This window comes from Thamnophis sirtalis, unplaced genomic scaffold (assembly GCF_051295495.1).
Source record: "Thamnophis sirtalis isolate CommonGarterSnake01/CBP01778 unplaced genomic scaffold, rThaSir2_p1.2 scaffold_15, whole genome shotgun sequence".
NCBI classification, from domain to species: domain Eukaryota; kingdom Metazoa; phylum Chordata; class Lepidosauria; order Squamata; family Natricidae; genus Thamnophis; species Thamnophis sirtalis.
In genome coordinates, this window is record NW_028261395.1 from 6,147,617 (window position 1) to 6,163,470 (window position 15,854).

Below are 15,854 nucleotides of genomic sequence, written 5' to 3' on the forward strand. Positions count from 1 at the left end.
GTCTCTCTCTGAATTTGGATTTTAGCAAATGAAGATGTTAATAATTATAGCATATCTGTTTATGTTTGTTTCACGTTCGTTTTGTTAAAAGTTAATCTCTGCTTTTATTCTTATGCCATTTTTGGAGAGCTCTTCAGACAGGTTCCTCTGAAAGGATCTGCTCCTTTTAAGCACAGTAGGGATTGTGGATAAGCTGTATAAATTTGCAGTATTTAGTTATGATACATGCTTTTTATGTTAGTTCAATGAAAAGTCTCTAAATCGGTCTTTTTCAAACCAGTATGCTTCTGGCAGTTCAAGTCCATCCATCTTAAAGAGTGCCAGGTTTGAAAAACAGTGCTCTAAATGCTTTGCAAATTTGTGTCGAAATTAGAAGAATGAAATAATTTGAGGAATATTAAAAAAGGCAGAATATTATATTTCCCTGGAAGAAAAATGGAGAAACATGTTTTTTTTTAAGCGGGAGAAAGCAGCCCCCATCTTTCTTAATAGCCCTCAGTAGACGTCAGCACTTAAGAGATAAAGAGATAGATAGCTCCATTCGTAGGCAAAGCAAATACTGCAGGCGGAAATCCATTCAAGACAGAATATTTTGAAATTTTCTGCAGCAAGGTCTGAACAAAGGTAGGATTAGCCCTCAGCCACAATAGGAATTGTCCAATGCCCCTTCATTGCATCACTCTCACGAACCTCAACTAAACTTGAGAGACCGCCTGCTGCCGATTACCTCCCTCCGACCAATTAGATCACATAGATTGGGCCTTCTCCGAATTCCATCCGCCAGTCAATGCCGACTGGCGACTACGCGGAGGAGAGCCTTTTCAGTAGCAGCTCCGACCCTGTGGAATGACCTCCCCGTCGAGATTCGCACCCTCACCACCGTCCAGACCTTCCGCACAGCCCTCAAGACCTGGCTATCCCGTCAGGCCTGGGGATAAGTTTCTAATTCACCCCACCCGAGTGTTGAGTGCTGAATGAAAGTTGTGTTTTTACTGTTTATTTTATTCATATATTGTTTATGTTTTTATATTGCACCCCCCCTTTCCCTATGAATGTAAGCCGCCCTGAGTCCCCTCGATATGCTGCCTATAAATCCCAATAAACTAAACTAAACTAAACTAAACATAGCTCAGACAAATTCCAATGATTTATACTTTGCTTATAGAGGCAGCTATAACCCCTACATAAACCCTACATGGCCCCACAGGAATCTGACAACAGCCAATAGAATACATGTTCTTGCACAGGAACAGGAAGCTCCAGTGCAAAGCCCAAGATAGCAATAGCAATAGGAGTTAGACTTATACACCGCTTCATAGGGCTTTCAGCCCTCTCTAAGCGGTTTACAGAGTCAGCATATTGCCCCCAACAACAATCCGGGTCTAGAGAAGGTATAAACCCCCTCTCTCTGTCTCAACTCCATGTGGGCAGCTGCACCAGAACCCATGTGTTTGGTGGTTCTGTTCATCATTAAACCATCTTTTCAATCAGCCTCCAGTTTGCTAGTGTCTTTCCCCCAGCATGGAACTGAACTAGATGGATATTTCTTCCCAATTTTGTTGTATTGACAAAAATATCTCTCAAACAAGAATATGGAATATGCATGTGAGAATCTGTATTTTATAGTCATGGGCACAGAAGAGAGAGAGACCCAGATTCTAATCCTTTAGGCATGAGAGCTTAAGCTGGATGACTTTAGCAATAGCAATAGCAGTTAGACTTATATACCGCTTCATAGGGCTTTCAGCTCTCTCTAAGTGGTTTACAGAGTCAGCATATCGCCCCCACAGTCTGGGTCCTCATTTCACCCACCTCGGAAGGATGGAAGGCTGAGTCAACCGGTGAGATTAGAACCGCTGAACTGCAGATAACAGTCAGCTGAAGTGGCCTGCAGTACTGCACCCTAACCACTGCGCCACCTCGGCTCTTTGGGCCAGTCACACTCTCTTGACGACTAGGAAGTTGAAACACCCCTGTTTTCACCAAACCTGCGCTCCACCTGTGTGGATTTTCAGACTGGTGTCATATATGCACACAACATATGGAATGAAATCTGAGAATGTGACTGTGACTCTTTTACTACCATGCCATAAATGGGTGAATATTGTTTTTGTAGAGAGGTACTGAGGTGACTGCATTTCATTTTGTTTCGGATACTGGAATGCGGACACGTTTTGGTACTATTTAAAGAAGTCATTACAACTCAAACTAGCTCTGTTAAAAAAAAAAAAAAAGACTGTAAGATTTACAAATGTCTCTCCTTTGTCCCTCAGCCAACCCGTCATTCTGTCCATTTCTGCACATTCATAGATCTTTTTAATTATAGCATCTTCCGACGGTATGGTAGTGGATTTCCAAAATTGTGCATAAGTTATTCTTGCGGCCACAATTAAATGTAGGCTCAAACGCCATATTGAATTGCTCATGTTTTCTGGTTTAATGCTTAGTAGAAGGTTCTCGGGTCTCCATTCCATGCTTCTCCCCGGTAACCTCTTTTAGCCATTTTTTAATCCTTTTCCAGTATTTCGTGGCCTCAGTACAGGACCACCAAATATGGTAGAATGTGCCATCCTTTCTTCCACATTTCCAACACAGGGGAGATAACCCAGGAAACATTTTGGCTAACCTCGTTGGGGGGAAGTGCCACCTATAAACCATCTTGTATATGTTTTCTTTAAATGCTGTAGATATTGTAAGTAGCAATAGCAGTAGACTTATATACTGCTTCATAGGCCTTTCAGGCCTCTCTAAGCGGTTTACAGAGAGTCAGCATATTGCCCCCAACAATCTGGGTCCTCATTTTACCCACCTCGGAAGGATGGAAGGCTGAGTCAACCCTGAGCCGGTGAGATTTGAACCGCTGACCTGCTGATCTAGCAGTAGCCTGCAGTGCTGCATTTAACCACTGCGCCACCTTGGCTCTTTTTAATGGTCTTACTCCATAGATCCCACATAAGTTTAATGGTCTTACTCCATAGATCCCACCATTTGCCCATTTCAATCTCATAGCCAAAGTTTCTCTCCCATGCTATCAGAAGGCTTTTATCCATCTCTTCATTAGCATCTTGGCAGGTCAAAAATTGATAAATCTTCGATAACATGCAGACATGTTTGGTACTATTTAAAGAAGTCATTACAACTCAAACTAGCTCTGTTTAAAAAAAAAAAGGCTATAAGATTTACACATGTCAGCCGAAGTGTGATCAGCTGCTAAATAGCAAGAGTTAGGTAATAATCTTTATAAACACCACTAGGGGTTATATATTTTTTCAATCATGCCTTTTTCACACGGCTTCTACTGACTGTAAGACCTGTTTAACCCTTGGATTATGATAGAAAAATATCAGCGACTGAGTGATGGAGTCATTCTAAACTGACCTAGCGCAATGCTAGCAACTAATAATAAAACATCTAACTATATAACAACAACACTGATTGTTATATGTAGTCTTAGCCAAAACTTGATTTCCAATTTAGATTTTGTTTTTGCATTTATTTTAAGAGGGAGTTTTAAAAAAGGGTATAGCTAAATATTCAAAGAGAGGAAGGGAACAAAAAAGCACCTATGATTCATTTTGCAAAAACTCCTCCTTAGAAGAAAAATGAAGTAAGAATTAAAACAAGGACAAAGGTGATGGATTTGTTTTCCTTTATTTCCTTCCTTTTGATTAAGGGAAAGCAGCTCTGTTGTTCTCTGCAAAATAGTCTTTGTTTATACAAGATTAAAATCTTAAGGTATCTTCTCTTCAAAGAGTAAAAAAAAAAAGGAATAGAAATAATAAGTGTGAAAAAGTCACCTAATATACTGAGCTATTGATTCAATTACTGTGGGAACAGGCACCTGAAGGCAGGACGAGATGCAATGGATGGAAACTAATCAAAGAGACAACCAGCCTAGAAATAAGAAGAAATTACTTGACAGTTAGAACAACTAATCAGTGGAATGACTTGCATTGTATAGATCAGTGTTTCTCAACCTTTTTTGTGCAAAGGCACACTTTTTTCATGAAAAAAATCACGAGGCACACCACCATTAGAAAATGTTAAAAAAAATTAACTCTGTGCCTATATTGACTATATATAAAGTGTTTTTCCCACGGCACACCTTACACTATGTCACGGCACACTAGTGTGCCGCGGCACAGTGGTTGAAAAACACTGGTATAGATCCACTGTAGATTTTAAAGAAGAGATTGGATAGCATTTGCCTGCAATAGCAATAGTTGGACTTATAGCAATAGTTGGACTTATATACCGCTTCATAGGGCTTTCAGCCCTCTCTAAGCGGTTTACAGAGTCAGCATATTGCCCCCAACAACAATCCGGGTCCTCATTTTACCCACCTCGGAAGGATGGAAGGCTGAGTCAACCCTGAGCCGGTGAGATTTGAACAGCCGAACTGCTGAACTGCAGTCAGCTGAAGTAGCCTGCAGTGCTGCATTTAACCACTGCGCCATCTCGGTTCCAATCCCTGAAATGGGATTGGGCAAAGGCTCCCCAACATATGGGCCATGGACCGGTACTGGACCATACAGCTGAAGGTGAATGGCAAGTGATCACATCCATCCCTCCTCGGTGAAAAAATTGTCTTCCACGAAACCGGTCCCTCATGCCAAAAAGATTGGTATAGGGCAGTGATGGCTAACCCTTTTGTTGTCCCGTGCCAAAAGGGCACGCGCTTGCACTCCCTTAATGCAGGCCCCCTTGGCGTCCTCCGCCCCCCACGCATGCACGTGCGACCCCCTGTGTGAGCCCCGCACATGTTCATGTGCCCCCTCGCTCCCTTCATCCCCCCATGCATGCACACCCCATCGCTGTGCATGCATTCACAACCCCACATGCACCCCCACACATGCACGTGCGACCCCCCATGTGTGCCCCATCCCCGCAAATGCACGCATGTCTCCCACATGCTGCCCGACCCCCTGCATGTGCGGCAGAGCCAAAAACCACATGGTCAGCGGGAGGTGCACGCACATGCGCAGTGGAGCTGAGTTGGGGTGATGGCTTGTGTGCCCGCAGAGAAGGCTCTACATGCCACCTGTGGCACACATGCCACCATGGGTATAGGGTCTCCTGCTTGAGAAGACTAAAAGACCTCCATGGTCCCTTCCAACTCTCTTATAAGCAAGAGACCAGTTTAATGAATGCTAAAAAATTGTTTACAAAAATGTCATAGAAGAATTTAGAGGGTTACGATCTGAAGATTATATGTTAAGATTATATGTTAATTAAAGTGTTAGATCGGGTAAAGGAAGGCACACAAAGGCTCCAGTAACAGCAGCTCTTTATTGCAAGTCAGATAAACATCTGGCTGAAGACGGGTCGGGCAGCATCCCCTTTTAAAGGGATCTGTCAGACCTCTTGACCAATTGGATTAAGCCTCTGTTCCCACCGGAACAGAGGACCTTGGTGCAGTGGTGGGTTTCAAATTTTTTTCGAACCTACTCTGTGGGTGTGGCCTCCTTTGTAGGAGTGGCTTGTTGGCCATGTGTTTTCTCTCTCTTTCTCTTTCCTTCCTTTTGTCTCTCTGTCCCTTTTTCCTTTTTTCTTTCATCTCTCACTTTTTCTTTTTTCTTTCTTGCTTTCTTTCTTTCTTCCTTTCTTTCTCTTTCTCTGTGTGAATCTCTCTCTCTCTCTCTCTGTGTGTGTGTGTGTGTGTGTGTGTGTGTGGTGGGTTTCAAACATTTTTGGAACCTCTTCTGTAGGTGTGGCCTGCTTTCCCGGTCCACTGGTGGAACCTCTTCTAACCGGTTTGGTAGATTTGACGAACCGGTTCTATCGAACTGGTGCGAACTGGTAGGAACCCACCTCTGCCTTGGTGGAAACCCCTGTCAGTGGGGGGGGGGGGATATCTAACATTAAGTGTTATGGTCATGTAAAAAAAAAAGGTGGCATAGATTCAGATCAGAGATGAACAATCACTTCAGATAAACAATCTGAAGTTCAAAATAGTGTCTCCAACCTCAAACTGCCTCACATTCTGAACTGAAAAATGTCAGTGGAATTGAGCCATCACTGCCAGGACAGATTGTGTCAGTGATTGCGAAAAGCAACATTTTCAGGAACAATCTACCAAAAGCTAAGCGGCAGAAACAATGAGCAGATTATCTGAATTGCAATAATTTAGAACAATGCCGTGCACTCTAAAATAAAAATGCCAATTGCATTAAGTGCAGGTATGTAATGCTTATAGTGTATGCTATCAGTTTTTTCAACGCTATTCTTAAAATGTGTCTCTGCAATCACAAAGATCATAGGTGGGACTCACTGCAAATCACTTCACTTTGAAATTTTCAGCCTTCGAGCCCCTTTTGCTGTATTGTTCTTGCCTTTAGCTTTTCAGTTCTTACTCAACAGTCTGGTAGCATTTCATGTCTGATGAGATGAACACTTAAGTCTTCACAGATTATTTTCAAGGCTTACTTATGTATGGATTCCCCTTTTTCTATCTCCTACTTTTTCTGAACTTGGATTTCATCTGAGTCTGTTGATACCTGCCTATCTACAGTAACATCAGTTGTTACAATTTTGGCTGCATAAATATTACACCTTTAGGAGAAGATCAGAATCAGAATATTAGACATGAAGTATAGAATATAAGCCTTGCGTGAAAACATCGTAGTGTATTCCTTACGACCGAGGAGGTTGAAAAATCAGTAGTCCGTATCGTAGAGGAAATTCCTGTACTAATATGCAAGCACGGCTATTTTGTAAATGTTTCACAGTAAATAAAAACTGAGCTTGAACTAATAGGAATTCTTCCTTTGCTTCTAAGTTTTGTTTTGCCTTTTTTTTCTTTCCCTCCTCTAACTTCTCTTTTTTCCCCCCAATTTTTTATTTTATCAATTTCATCTATACATTCACAATTATATGATCTCATAACTGTTATTAATAATATGTATTTATAACATTTTTTTCCCTACAGTTGACAATATACTTGAAAATTGCTTTCTTACCATCCCATAGATCCATCTTATCTTACAACGGTCCTACTTCTTCTTCCCTCCCTCCCTCTTTCCTTCCCTCGTTTCTTCTCTCCTACTCTCCTTCCTTCCCTCCTTCCTTCCTCTCTCCCTCCTTCCCCCCTTCCCTCCCTCCTTTCTTCTCTCCTCTCTTTCCCTCCTTCCTTCCCTCCTTCCTTCCTTCCCTCCTTTCTTCTCTCCTTCTCTCCTTCCTTTCCCCCTTTCTTTCCTCCTTCCTTCCCCCCTTCCTTCTCTCCTACATTCCCTCCTTCCTTTCTTCCTTTTTTCTCTCCTTCCCTCCTTCCTTCCCTCTAACTTCTCTTGTGAGGAGATGCTTCATCTCTGGAAGGAGGACTTTGATAATGATGCTTCAGAGCATTTTTATACATCTAAGTTATGGAACTGTTGGAAGTTATGGAACTGTTATGGAAAGGTCACATTTTATGATTTGTTAGTTACTATTTTCAGTCATTTAATTTGGCTCCTTACTATAAGCTAACCCTCTCAACTAATTTTAATTTTGTATAGATAACTACCATTTGCATTTACAACTGGTTGCAGAGTCCTGTCATCACATGCAAAATTTTTTGTTCACTTTTGGCAAAAAAATTCAGCCGTTGTAAAATTGTCATAGAATAGGATCTGGCTGGATTTATGACTTCAGTGACTTATGACAGAAATTCTGGTTCTACTGGTTGATGTAAATCGAGGATTACTTGTAAATGATTTTGATTGGATTCATATAATTTCAGAGATTACACCAGTATTAAATCAGTCTCTTTTCCAAACCTATATCTCTCTGCACTAACCTATGGTGTAAAATCTGCGGCAAAGTTTTGTTGTCATATATGCATTCTTCTCCAGTGTTCTGTTCTGTTCTGTTCTACCCTACGCTACGCTATGCTATTCTTCCCTTTGCATTAATATATCACAAAAGTTATGAGGGAACAGCAATAAGTGTACCCAAATGCTTATAATATGAATAGCTTGGAAAACACAAGAGCTAAAATTTGCTGTGTCCATGTGCCAGCTTTATTTTCCCAACCAGGAAAAAGATCACACACAGAGACAAATTTTGTATTCAAAATTAAAATTATCATGATATGATGAAATTTATCCAATATGAGCATCAATTTACACCTTTTTCTGTTCCAGTGAACATAATAACTATAGTTTAGTAGTGGTTCAGGTATTATTATATTTTTCAAACTTGAATTGCTTCCGACAATGCAAAATAATATTACATATGGGATTGTGGCTGACAACAGATACGCAGCAGAACGGCCCTGAGGTACATTGCATTGCTGGATTATTGAATTATTAACAGATAAGAGATAGCACTTTTTACCTCAGCAAATTTCAGAATCTATTTCTTACAAGTTCTGTGGTGAATTAGCTATTTCCCCAAAGTATTTTAGATACAGTAGAAATTTCCTAGTTCAGATATCTTTGCAAGTTGAAGTGCTCAGGAAATTAGAATGAATTGCTTCAAACTAAAGAAAAAGAAGATTAGGTAAAAGTTTGTGAATTTAATTCAGTACCATGACTTTCAAGATGTAGTAACGGTGTTATATATGGCTGTGTGTATAATTTAATATATCCTGCCTAAAAGAAAATAATAGGGTATTTATGAAATGGTTTCAGAAATCTACCCCATCCATTAACCTATAATTAGGTTCAGGAAAATCATTTGTATATAAATATACCTTATTGTAAACATTGATTAGATGCCAAATGTTGTTTGGAACGAGATGGAGGATGAGTGTGTGCTTAGCTTTTCATAGAAGGAAGAGACCATAATCGGGTGGATGAAGATGGCTCTTATAAAAGGATGCAACCAATGACTTGACAGTTGTAGTATTTCTAAATATTTGTCTGTATCAGAGGTGGGTTCCTACCAGTTCGCACCTATTCGGTAGAACCGGTTCGTCAAATCTACCAAACCGGTTAGAAGAGGTTCCACCAGTGGACCCGGAAAGCAGGCCACACCTACAGAAGAGGTTCCAAACATTTTTGAAACCCACCACTGGTCCTTGGATATGATGATTCTACACTATCATGCTCCTATTTATAAAACTCAGTGCCTCTGTGAAAGGTAAGGATGACTACTGCGTTTGTGGTGCAATCAGAACATTGCGTGTGTTGAAGTTGTTTTAACGCAAACCAAAGATGCCTTTTAAAAAACAAGTTTACATCATATTCTTATGCATGCCAGTGCTGTGTGTGAGGTCATTTAAGGTGGTTCTGACAAGTGTCGTCGGCATCTTCATATCCGGTCACATGGGCGGCAAGCCACTCCCATCCGGACACATGGGCGTCAAGCCACTCCCACAAAGGAGGCCACACCCACAGAGTAGGTTCGAACAATTTTTGAAACCCACCACTGGTCTGTATGTTTCTGGATTTGATACAGCTCAGCAAATAGAAGTGCTTTCTTTTTTTGAATAAAATTGCATTGTTGTGAAATTGGAAAAGTGGGAAAACCAAGTGGCCAGTTAAATAGCAATAGCAATAGCAATAGCAGTAGACTTATATACTGCTTCATAGGCCTTTCAGGCCTCTCTAAGTGGTTTACAGAGAGTCAGCATATTGCCCCCAACAATCTAGGTCCTCATTTTACCCACCTCGGAAGGATGGAAGGCTGAGTCAACCCTGAGCCGGTGAGATTTGAACCGCTGACCTGCTGATCTAGCAGTAGCCTGCAGTGCTGCATTTAACCACTGCGCCACCTTGGCTCTTAAAAAATAGCAGCAATTCTTTCTAGGAGAGATATTCATAGGAGAAATATTGTAGTCGTGTTCCAATATTTGAGGGCCTCCTACAAAGATGAAGAGGTAAAACTATTTTCCAAAGCATCAAAAGTCAAGAAACAATGGATGGAAACTAATCAAGGAGAGAACCCCTGAATTATTTGTTAGGCAATTAAAAAAAACCAGAAAGTATTCCTTTGAAAATAATTTTTAAGTGATTGGGAGATTGGTGAGATTAAAAAAGGGGAGCCTGTAAATGGAGCCATCATCTTCAGCACTTTTAAAAGAAGATTTATTGAACATGGCAATATTTGCAAAGATTGTATCAAAGCTCTCTTTTTCTTGTATTGTTGGACTATTTTATTTTACCTTTAAGATACCGTAGACGTGTAAAGTACATCTGTCTACAGAATAAATGGAAAAATTTTCTTCCTTTGAAGTTTTAGAATATATACTTTAATCTTAAAAATGTTATTCTCTTCCAGGCGAGTGTTAAAAGTTTAGTACAGTATATGTATTTTTCCTTGGAGAACAGGGGTTAAAAAATGGCCTGTGTTATCTTAGATGAGTTTAATGTTATACCATTTGGAAGCTATATTAAATGTTATTTGCTTACATTTACACAGCAAAGTAAAATCCCAAGGTGGCTGTTGAACATCTGTCAGATGTGATGTTTTGGAACACAATTAAGCTAGTTTCCATTGCAAAAGAGGTTGTTTTACATTGGTTGGTTTAGCTGATGAATTGATTCATATTTTATACCAAAGGAATATTATTCTTCCCTTTGTTTTTGGCTAATTGGACAAAACAAACCCCAATAGTATTATGATAATACTAATGAAGAATGGGAGTGTATCAAACATCAAGCATCAAACATCGGCATTATGGAACAGATTTCAGTACATATGTACTTAAGAGATGACTTTCTCTCTATATCCTTGATTAAGATATTAGAGACCAATTAGAGGTCCAATTAGACTGTCGTTTGTCAATGTAGAAATGCCACGGTTGCCTGATTCATAGCTAAGGCTTACGGGGAGTTTCAATTTCCAGAAGAAAATTTAGTCTAGGAATTTGGACCATTGCAATTCCAAAATGGCAAACCTATTTGGAAACAATTGAATGAAATCCATGTTTTATTTCCTGTTTAAAGGATTTGCACAGCAAAATTCTACAGTCATATAATACTTGCAAGCAGGGATGGGATCCTACTGGTTTAACAACCGGTTTGCTGAGTGCATGCTTTGTAAGGGCGAACAGCTGCTGTGGTGCTGCAAGATTTGTAATTTCAGAACTTGTTTGTAAATGCTAGGGGGTGCTTATCATGTAACTTCGAACATTCGCTAATACTCATAACTCATTGATTACCTGTATTTGTTGCATAAATTTTAAGTTTGGGGAGCTTATTTTTGATTCCACATGCTTTAATATTGCACAGGGTTCTGTGTTTCATATTAAAGTTCTGCCTTTCGATTACCTGTAATTCCAATTTCTTTGAGGCATAAAATTAAGTTTATGCCTCAAAGGAAGACATAGGCTCTATGTTGTTGCTAGGAATTGAAAATGATTTGATGATACATAATCAATCCAACAATCAGAGCCGAGGTGGCACAGTGGTTAGGGTGCAGTACTGCAGGCCACTTCAGCTGACTGCTATCTGCAGTTCGGCGGTTCAAATCTCACCGGCTCAAGGTTGACTCAGCCTTCCATCCTTCCGAGGTGGGTGAAATGAGGACCCAGACTGTGGGGGCAATATGCTGACTCTGTAAACCGCTTAGAGAGGGCTGAAAGCCCTATGAAGTGGTATATAAGTCTAACTGCTATTGCTATTGCTAATCAATTGAATTAAAAATGGAGATAAGCAAAATGATATACCTTGTTTGGATTCTGCTAGAAACTTTCTCACTTCTTTGTAAATGTGCTTTTGCAGGGAGATAACTTCTGTTCATACTTGCTCTCCTGCCAAATTTTAAATAAATAATACAGCAATTACCATATTATACCACAACCTTTTTATTGTTGTTGTCATCTGGCTAATTTAGAAAACGAATTGTCTTGAGAATAAGTATCAAGTTAATTAGTTCAAGGGAGTATATTATGTAATGCATAAGAATCTGAACTGGCCTAACATTGAAAGTGTTTGTTTTTTTTTTGCAAAAGTTAATTTCACAGAGAGAAAAGCTACAGATTTTATTATTAAATTACGATAGATAATAATAATTATCAGGTAATATAATTACTATTGTTGTTGTTAATTAGATTTATAAGACCGACCAGTTCAAACAATTTGACACTTTACAGCAGATAAACAATAGTGTGACTCTTCCTGACCAAGCAAATCCTTAAATCCCCAAACCACATAACATTAAATATGTACAATATGTACGATAAATATAAAATCCAAAATGGCCACTGAGAGTCATAACAGAATAATTATCCCACAAACATAATAGAGCAGAGCGGGACACAACGTATTATCTAGATTAATAATAGTTCCAGTTTATAAGTAAAGGCTTACAATGGTAACCATTCATTTACAATAAAGAAATTTTAAAATCTTCAATTTGAACGTCCAGGATTACATGCTCCTCTTTGAGCCCCAAGGAAGTTGACAGAACCAGGTCTTCACATTCTTCTCATCTCATCTCTGGAGATGGATGTTCCATATGGCAGGGCAATGGGAAAGAAGGCTCTATTATGTTTTTGGTTTGATCTTCAATCTTGGCAATTTCGTTTCAGTCCCCATTCAAGGAGACATCTTCAGTGTGCTTTCATTTGGTTTGCAACCAAATTGTCAAGCTCGGAGCTCAAACCAACAACATAACTACCAATCTGAGCTACTAATATTCAAAGACATTTCAAGAAGGCTGTATTTCTGGACCCAATCAATCAAAATTCTTTAACCAATAGAATCCATAAATACCTTCTCTACTTGACTGGGTGAGACAGGTTGATGCGATGGGGTAAGATGGCTCCTCAAGTCTCACACCTCCTCTGCCTCCCTTTCCCCAAGGAAGACACGGCTCACCGTGGCACGACAAAACCGCGCTCGTCACAATCGCGGTGATAAAATTGCGGCGCTAAAGCCGCGACGTCATCACCGCGCGTCATCACCGCCGCGACAACAGCGCGGCAACAGAAGGGCGCTTTAAAACGGCGCCGCGGCAGAAAGCCGACTTCAATTAAGGTAAGGGTTAGGATTAGGTTTAGGGGTTTGTTTTAGGGTTTGTTTTAGGGTTTGTTTTAGGGTTAGGTTTAGGGTTAGGTTTAGGGTTAGGTTTAGGTTTAGCTTTAGGTTTAGTGTTAGGTTTAGGGTTAGGTTTAGGGTACTGAGTGCTTGGGAATGCGCGAATTTGCCCGCCGCGATTATGTCATCGCGGTAGGGTCGCATTTTCCCCTTAGCGCTTAGAACGGCGCGAATTAGTCTTCGCGCTTATGTCTCCGCGGATAAGGGCTTCGCGGATTTGTGGTGGAACCACGACTCACACTTTGGAAAATCCTGAGGTAGGACATTTATATGCATCTTTTCATAATACACCCAATTTTAGCAGATATTTGCTCAATTATACATGTTTAATATAAATTTCCCCTCTTTTCCAAAGTGCATTTTCTCACTTTTTAAAGATATCACTTATTCTTCATACAGACCTTAAATGTGTCTTTGAAATATAGTTTTTGATTGACAATGAAAGACATGACAATGAAGGACATGATGGAAGTTCATTCATTGTTCCCATCTATGTCAATGCAGACATTTTGACAATTTCCAGACGTCATGCCAATTTGTACTCACTGAAATTCACAATCGATTTGGTTTTATTTTCCCACAGGAAAACCTAAGTGGAAAAATGTTTAGGTAAAATGAAAAGGAAGTGGCCACACTAAAGATTTCAAGGAGAGAGAAGAAAGAGAAGAAAGGGGGGTAGGAAGGAGGGAGGGAAGGAGAGAGGGAAGCAAGGAGGGAAGGAAGGAGAGAAGGAGAGAAGAAAGGAGGGAAGGAAGGAGGGAATGTAGGAGAGAAGGAAGGGGGGAAGGAAGGAGGAAAGGAAGGGGGAAAGGAAGGAAAGAAGGAGAAAAGAAAGGAGGGAAGGAAGGAGAGAAGGAGGGAAGGGGAAGGAGGGAGGGAAGGAAGGAGGGAAGGAAGGGGAGTAGGAGAGAAGAAACGAGGGAAGGAAAGAGGGAGGGAGGGAAGAAGAAGTAGGACCGTTGTAAGATAAGATGGATCTATGGGATGGTAAGAAAGCAATTTTCAAGTATATTGTCAACTGTAGGGAAAAATTGTTATAAATACATATTATTAATAACAGTTATGAGATCATATAATTGTGAATGTATATATGAAATTGATAAAATAAATAAATAAATAAATAAATAAATAAATAAATAAATAAATAAATAAATAAATAAATAAAGATTTCAAGGAAAGTTAAGGGGAGGAGTGTTTTCCAACAAATGACCTCCATTATTGTCATTACTTTTTGTCACTATACTCATACTCAATCACATGCAAATACTCTTTATTTGTATTAAATTTTAACATAATAGCAATTGTTATTAATTCCTGATCACTTTCCCTAATTGGTTATCAGCATTCATCTTTGTGTGGATGATAGGTTACCTATTCAAATATATGTTTGCTAATACTATCAATTAAATTATTGTTCTTTGGTTCTTGACATCTGTCTTCATAGAACTATAAGGGGATGTGGAGTCTCATTTTTCATATGCAAAATATTGTTCCTCAGTCATAGGGAGAGAGGTACTGAATGAGTCAAAGGAAGTCATAAAATCATAGGAAGAGATGTACTGAATGAATCAAAGGAAACATGGCTAATAATTCCGCTTCCAACATAGCCAGGCAGATGCTGTCAGGCAGCCTACAAGTAAGGCATGAAGCCAACAATTGCTTGCATTTCCTTTACAGCTGTCTAATTCTTGCACTATTAGAATATACTTACACGAAACTGCAGTGTTATAACCCATTTCTTGGAGTACTTCCATTAAACGTGGTAAGACTGAACAGACATTTATATGCCAATGAAAGGGGGAAGGGAGGGATTGAGGAAGCAGCTAGGTTAGTAGTTAAGGCACGAGCCTAGAAACCAGGAGACTGTGAGTTCTAGTCCAGCTTTAGGCACAAAACTACCTGGATAATCTGGGGCCAGTCATTCACTTTCAGTCCTAGGAAGGACACAATCACAAAACACTTCCAAAAAACTGTGGCAATTGCCAGGAGTTAACATTGACACAAAGGCTTCCAATAGAAGCCATCAACTTGGAACTAAAGGAGAAAATTCCTGACAGTTACAACAATTAATCAGTGGGACACGTTGCCTCTAGAGCAGTGTTTCTCAACCTTGGCAACTTGAAGATGTGTGGACTTCAACTCCCAGAATTCCCCAGCCAGCATTTGCTGGCTGGGGAATTCTGGGAGTTGAAGTCCGGACATCTTCAAGTTGCCAAGGTTGAGAAACACTGCTCTAGACGTTGTGGGTGCTCCAACACTGGATATTTTTAAGGCGAGATTGGACAACCATTTGTCTGAAATGGTGTAGGGTTTCCTGCCAGAGCAGAGGGGTTGGATTAGAAGACCTCCAAAGTAATTCTGTTATTCTGTTAATATAATATAGGTATCTGCCTGGATATTTCACTGTGCTTCCTTTGTCTTAACTTGCTACTTTCTTCTGCCAGTTCCCATGTCAGTTCTTCCTTTTTGTCTCTCCTTCCCACTTTGAGAGCTGAGGTGGCGCAGTGGTTAAATGCAGCACTGCAGGCTACTTCAGCCGTCTGCAGTTCGGCTGTTCAAATCTCACCGGCTCAGGGTTGACTCAGCCTTCCATCCTTCCGAGGTGGGTGAAATGAGGACCCGGATTGTTGTTGGGGGCGATATGCTGACTCTGTAAACCGCTTAGAGAGGGCTGAAAGCCCTAGGAAGCAGTATATAAGTCTAACTGCTATTGCTATTGCTACTTTCCTGTTATTCTATCTAATTTCATTTTTCCATATATCCATGAATTCTAGGCTTGCTCTCAACCTTTTTCTTCAGACTTATGCTTTTTGAGTTTTTACAATTCAGAAAGCAGTTTTGACAATATTTCTGGGCTACTAGTTAAGGCTTCGTTATGATCACAAAGGAAGA

The 15,854-nt window shown here is 40.1% G+C and overlaps 1 protein-coding gene across 1 annotated transcript in view; it reads left to right on the forward strand.

The window, feature by feature from the left end:
* PRKG1 (protein kinase cGMP-dependent 1) overlaps positions 1-15,854 on the forward strand; it is an 837,202-nt gene that overhangs the window by 222,176 nt on the left and 599,172 nt on the right. The gene's annotated exons all lie outside the window — the stretch shown is intronic.